Source organism: Bos grunniens, chromosome 13 (genome assembly GCF_055505025.1).
Source record: "Bos grunniens cultivar Pamir isolate PY7600 chromosome 13, Bosgru_T2T1.0, whole genome shotgun sequence".
Classification (NCBI taxonomy): Eukaryota; Metazoa; Chordata; class Mammalia; order Artiodactyla; family Bovidae; genus Bos; species Bos grunniens.
In genome coordinates this window covers 5055484-5061135 of record NC_141177.1, presented here as the reverse complement: position 1 = coordinate 5061135, position 5652 = coordinate 5055484, and the positions used below count along the sequence as shown (strand labels likewise).

At 49.0% G+C, this 5652-nt stretch overlaps 1 long non-coding RNA gene across 1 annotated transcript; it reads right to left on the bottom strand.

The window, feature by feature from the left end:
* Nucleotides 1-2021: 2021 nt before the first annotated feature.
* Nucleotides 2022-5228, bottom strand: LOC147360003 (uncharacterized). The gene is made up of 3 exons (XR_015138576.1): nt 4363-5228; nt 3962-4053; nt 2022-3844 (listed from the first exon to the last, which is right to left on the bottom strand). It is a non-coding gene; the product is annotated as an uncharacterized LOC147360003 (long non-coding RNA).
* Nucleotides 5229-5652: the final 424 nt, after the last annotated feature.

Genomic DNA, 5652 nt, shown 5'->3' with positions numbered 1-5652 from the left:
GTTATTAAACTTCCACAGGCCTTATCGTCTGGATACCCGCCAGCACCCCGGCCTGACCTACTTTCCCATCGGATTTCAAAACCTCCTCCCTCGTCCTCTTGCTGGGCTTTTCCTAAGGAGAGTTCTCTGTGCCCAAAAACTCGCCTCTAAAAATAAAAACTAGAGCGAGGGGGGAGGGGCGCAGCTGGCCTCGTGAAGCCCTGAGGCTGACGGCGGCCAAGCTCCGCCCCACCTAGAAGTTTCCTCCGGCAGCCTGTCCTTGGGACTCGGGCTTCCTATCAGGACAGGCCATGACACGAGCCACTGGCATGGGTGCCCTGGACCCTGAGTCTCAGCTGCGGATGGGAGGGCTGACTTTGGAGGCAGGAAAAACCCGGTGGAATCCTGACTCTGCCTGTAACTGGCTCATTCATTCATTCACCCCAGGGCTCTTTACTGAGTCTGTTATAAACTGAATGCTGGATGCTGGGGACATATCGAGAATATACTGGATAGTATCAGGATTCCCGTCCTCACAGAGCTTACCACCTGCTGGGCAGAGAGAGGCACAGAAGAAATGACTGTATAAGAAGAGCAATGAAAATGAGATAGTGTGCGGGCTAGAGGGTGATGGGAATACCCACAACTAAGATGATCAAGGGGGTATTTCTGATGGGAGGGGGTCATTTAAGGCAAAACCCAGGTGATGAGAAGAACCAAGTCTGAGAAGCAGTGCCAGGAGCCGGTGAGATAAACCAGTGATCCGGCGTTCAAAATGAGAGCGGGAGCTTGGTCTCAGGGTCATTTAGGGGCCGGTTGGCAGGTCAGGAGGTTACCTCCTTAACGTTTTCACCCTGGGCATCTCACTTGCCTCAGCCTAGACCCGGACCTGCGGGGAAGGAAAAGAATCCATAGAAGAGCAAGCCCAAAGGCCCTGAGCTTGGGAGTGAAGCCCGGTGCGACGGGGGCAGAGAGAGCCAGGCAAGAGTGGGGGTGGGAGATGAAACGAGAAAGGTGGCGGGGGCGGGGGGCACAGATCACAGAGGGTCTAGAAAGCTGCGTGGTGAGGAGTCAGTGAGACACATGGATATTCTGAAGGTAGAGCTGATGGTCCTTGAAGGTGAACCGGTATTTGCAGGGGAAGAGGGGAGGAAGCAAGATCTGGGAGGAGCCGACTCCCAGGCTGGGTGGACTGTCGTTCCTTGACAGCCCTAGAGGAGACTGGCAAGTCCTTCATCTCCCCGGTTTCTTTTCTTCCTCTGAGATGTAGGGCTAATAATACCAGCCTCCCCAGACACGATATCGCAGTTAGCTGAGAGCCTGTCACAAAGTACATGCTCTTCCGACAGCACAGCTGGGCTCAGTGGCTTACCTGGAGTCACCCGCAAGTCAACGACCAGCATGAGCCAGAACCCAGACCCTACACTTAGGACGTGTCGCGGCAGGCAGGGCTGCACCTTGGCACACAACTCTCCAGATATGCAACCTTCCAGCCAAACAGGCCTCAGCAGCTGAGGCTGAATTTTTTTTTTTCCTTTCTCAATTGTGCTTATGCGTGGGGTTGTTTATCTAACTTGGCTGAAGCTTGAGGCCTGGACCTATAAACATATCTTTTTAATTATTCCACAAATGAGACATGCTCATAGAATAAAAATTGGAAAACACAAATAAGCAAAAAATAAAGCAAAAAAGCAGAGAGCGAGGGAGAGAGCACGCATGTGTGAGAACAAGTATCTAAATTAGTACATGTATATCAAGAGGGGCACATAAAGAACTAAAGATCTCATTGCAAGCTTCTTCTTTTTTTAATGTATTGATTTTTATTTGAAGGATGATTCCTTTACAATAGTGTGTTGGTTTCTGCCACACATCAACATAAGTCCGCCATAGGTATACATATGTCACCGCCTTTTTGAACCTTCCTCCCACCTCCCACCTAAATTGCAGGATTCTTTAACACAGTAAAAGACTGGAAGCAACCTGAGTATCCAAGAAGAGGAAAGTTTCGTTTGTTTTTAGTATCCCATTTCTTTGTTTTTTCCTTTTCTTATTTTTGTTTTAATTAAGGTATGGTTGATGTACAATATTACATTAGTTTCAGGTATACAGTGTAGAGACTCAATATTTCTGTACATTATACTCCACTTAAAGTTGTTATAGAATACTGTCTATATTCCCTGGCTGTACAGTATATCCTTATATCTTATTTTTTCTATTCATAGTGGTTTGTAGGGCTTCCCTGGTGGATCAGATGGCAAACAATCAGCCTGCAATGCAAGAGTCCCGGATTCGATCTCTGGGTAAGGAAAATCCCCTGGAAGAGGAAATGGCAACTCACGCCAGTATCTTGCCTGGAGAATTCCAAGGACAGAGGAGCCGGGCGGGCTATGGTCCGTGGGGTCGCGGAGAACCACACAGGACGGAGAGACCCGCACTTTCACTTTCACAGTAGTTCGTACGTCTTAGTCAAGAATAAGGGTCTTTTTAGCCAAATAAATTAAATAGTATTCCAGTATCAGGTAACCACTGAAGTGAATGAAGCAGACCTCTGAGTACGGATTTGGAAAAACTGCCAAGATGCAACATTAACTGAGAAAAGATACAAAGTGATTACAGGATGCTAGAGTGTGTGTGTGTGTGTGTGTGTGTGCGTGCATGTGTGTGTAAGGCAAGATGGGACAGTATGTGTACATACATCTCTTGGGAGACACACAGACCATCTCTCAGAGGACAAGGCCCTGTGTTTTGGGGGAAGAGTGGCAAGTCAGAGACGAGAGGAAGGTGACTTTTCGTCCCGTTTGCACTGTTCGAAAGCTTTTGGTTTTGGTTTTGTTTCACTGTGTGCGTGACTGTCTTCCACGATACATGTTAGCACTGTTTGAAAGATCGGAGACTCCCCTCTTGGACTCAGGCTTTCCTGCAGGCCTCGGGACAATCTGGGCTGCTGTCTGCTGAAAGCCCGCTGCAAACCCGGGGCAACAGTGAGACGCCAGTGGACCCAGGCCCCGGGGAGGAGGCTGCAGGCTCCTGACCCGCCGCACGACAAGCAGCTGCTTTTGTCTTTTTTTATGAGTGGGACAACAAGTAAGAGTTCAGCTGTAAAAGGGTTTTGCCCACTTTGAAATGAAACGTTTGAAAAGCTTTGATCTTGAGTTAATCTCATCCTACTGATGGGAAGACATGGGTCCAGAGAGGAGGAGGAAAAAGAAGAGATCCCAGAAACCAGCAGACCTCGCTCTGGCTGAGAGCCTTAGGTGGTAAATTTGTCTCCTTGAACCTTAGCTTTCTTCCTTCAAAAACAAATAAGCAAACTGACAAATCAGTAAGAACTCTTCACAGATAATCTGAAGCCGAAGTAAACCCTGAGGCCTTAGTCCTTTTGGTTCTGGCAGAAAGATGCGCTGGATATCAGAAGTCTTCTCTTTGACCCTCTGATTCTCCAGCAGGCGTAGGCGGGATCCCTGCCCCCAACACCCATGTCGGTCAAGTCCAAGATCAGGCATATCTCATTTATCAGAAGTCACCTCACTGCAAAATGCAGGATACTCTAGGATGCATTCAACTGCAAGGACAGGAAACCCGGTGCAAAATGCTTAATCATTAAGGAAATGTATTTTCTCATGAGTTTAGAAATCCAGAGGCAGGGGAGTGGATCCAGCAGGCATGCATTCAGCTGCAAGAATCTCACCACTGGTAAGTTCTATCATCTCCTGTTACTAAGCCCAACAGTAAGCGTCTTGGGCTGCTAGGGTGCCTCGGTGATGCCACCAGGGCACCAGGTTCTTCCTGTTTCTTCACTTGGCCTTCTTGTCCTCATGGTTGGTCGTGGTTGCAAGATGGCCATTCTCTCTAGCTCGTATCCACACTGTAGCCGGAAGAAAAGGACAGGGGTGAGCAGAGCACCTGTTATGTTTGTCTCTTTTCAAAAAGCTTTCCCAGGGGCCCCACTTGGCAAATTCTGCTTAATATTCATGTCTCATACCTGGATCACATAGCCACTCCCGGCTGTCACAGGGACTTCAGGAGGCTGAGAGCTTTTAGCTGGCTGACTGCCATCCCAATAAAATCAGGGTTCTGTAAACAAGGATAAAGGAAGAGTGGCTATTGGGCAGACACTAAGCAGTATCTACCACAAGTTGTTCAAGGGACATTAATACAAAGACTCAAAGACATTATCCAGCACACGAGTTTTTTCCCCCTTTCTACTCTACTCTTGTCAGTGTGGGCTTCTGTCCGGAGACCTGATTTCCCTCCTCAGGCTGGGAGGGTGACCCCTGACTTAAGTACACTGGTCGATGCCCCCTCAGACAAAAGAGGGTTCTTTCAGCCAACAAGAAGAGTTGACAATAGCTGTAACTAAACAGTCAACAGTGTCTGCCATACCTCGATTAATCAGAATTTTTAAAATCCCATCCTCTTCTTTCAATTCACTGCAATCTCCCTTTTGTTCTCACAGGTATCATTATCTACGGCGGTGATAATTCTGCATAACAAACACCCCAAACGTTTTATTCTCTTGAATATGGAGTTGCTGCAGGTCAGCTGGCCTGGTGTGGATCTGTTGGGGTGGTTCTGCTGATTTTGGCTAGGCCCATCCACCTGCCTGCTGTTCTGCTGGAGGTCTGCTGACCTAGGCTGGCCTGGCAGATGGGACTCTGCCCTGCCTCACATGCCTCTCGCCTTCTTCTGGGACCCAAAGACGTCACCAGGTGTGTCTGCTTACAGGGTGAAGTGAAAGTGCACGTTGCTCAGTCCTGTCCCACTCTTTGCGACCCCAGGAACTAGACAGTCCCTGGAATTCTACAGGTCAGAACACTGGAGTGGGTAGCCTTTCTCTTCTCCAAGGCGTCTTGCCAACCCAGGGATCGAACCCAGGTTTTCTGCATTGCAGGCAGGTTCTTTACAGCGATGGCAGAGCGTAAAAGCCAGGTGGAAACATGCAAGGTCTCTGAAAGCCTAGTCTCCTGCGGACACACTGTCACTCTCATCTCATTCTGTTGGTAAAAACAAACCATGTGGCTGAACTCAAGTCATGGGGGAGGGAATATGCTCCACCCCTTTTGTGGGAGGAACCGCAAGGTCACAGGTCAAGAGGCGTGGATCCAGGGAACAGTGAAGAATTCCTCAGATCCAGCGTCATTTCTGTTTGTTGGTTACCTACCTCACTGACTTCTCTTTTTCAGTCTCACCTATGGTTTTCTTGTCTCTATCCTTTCTTCCCTCCACATTCAAGAGAATAAAAGGTTGGGGTGGTTTGTTATGTAGCATTATTGTACCTGTAGACGACCAATACCTGCAGGGACGGGAATGAGATTGCAGTGAGGGGAGGAGAGAAGAGGGTGGATAAAAGTCTCTGGTCAGTAGAGGTGAGGCAGACCTTGCCAGTTGCCCAACCACAGCCAGCGTCAACTCTCCTGCCTGGCTGAGAACCCTCTTTAATTTGAGGGGGCTATCACTCCATGTTCTCAAGAAGAGCACTCCCTCTGCAGCCTGAGGAGCTAAGTCCGGGCAGAAGAGGGACACGGGGGCCCCTGAGGCTCTCTGGTCACCTCTACTCCTTTTCTGCACATGTTCTCTGTTTTAGGGCCAGCCCCGGGTCTTCAGTTGCCAGCTTTGCACTGATAATCCCCAGATCTGTACGCTCAGGCCTGGCATTTCCCCTGGGTCCACCTG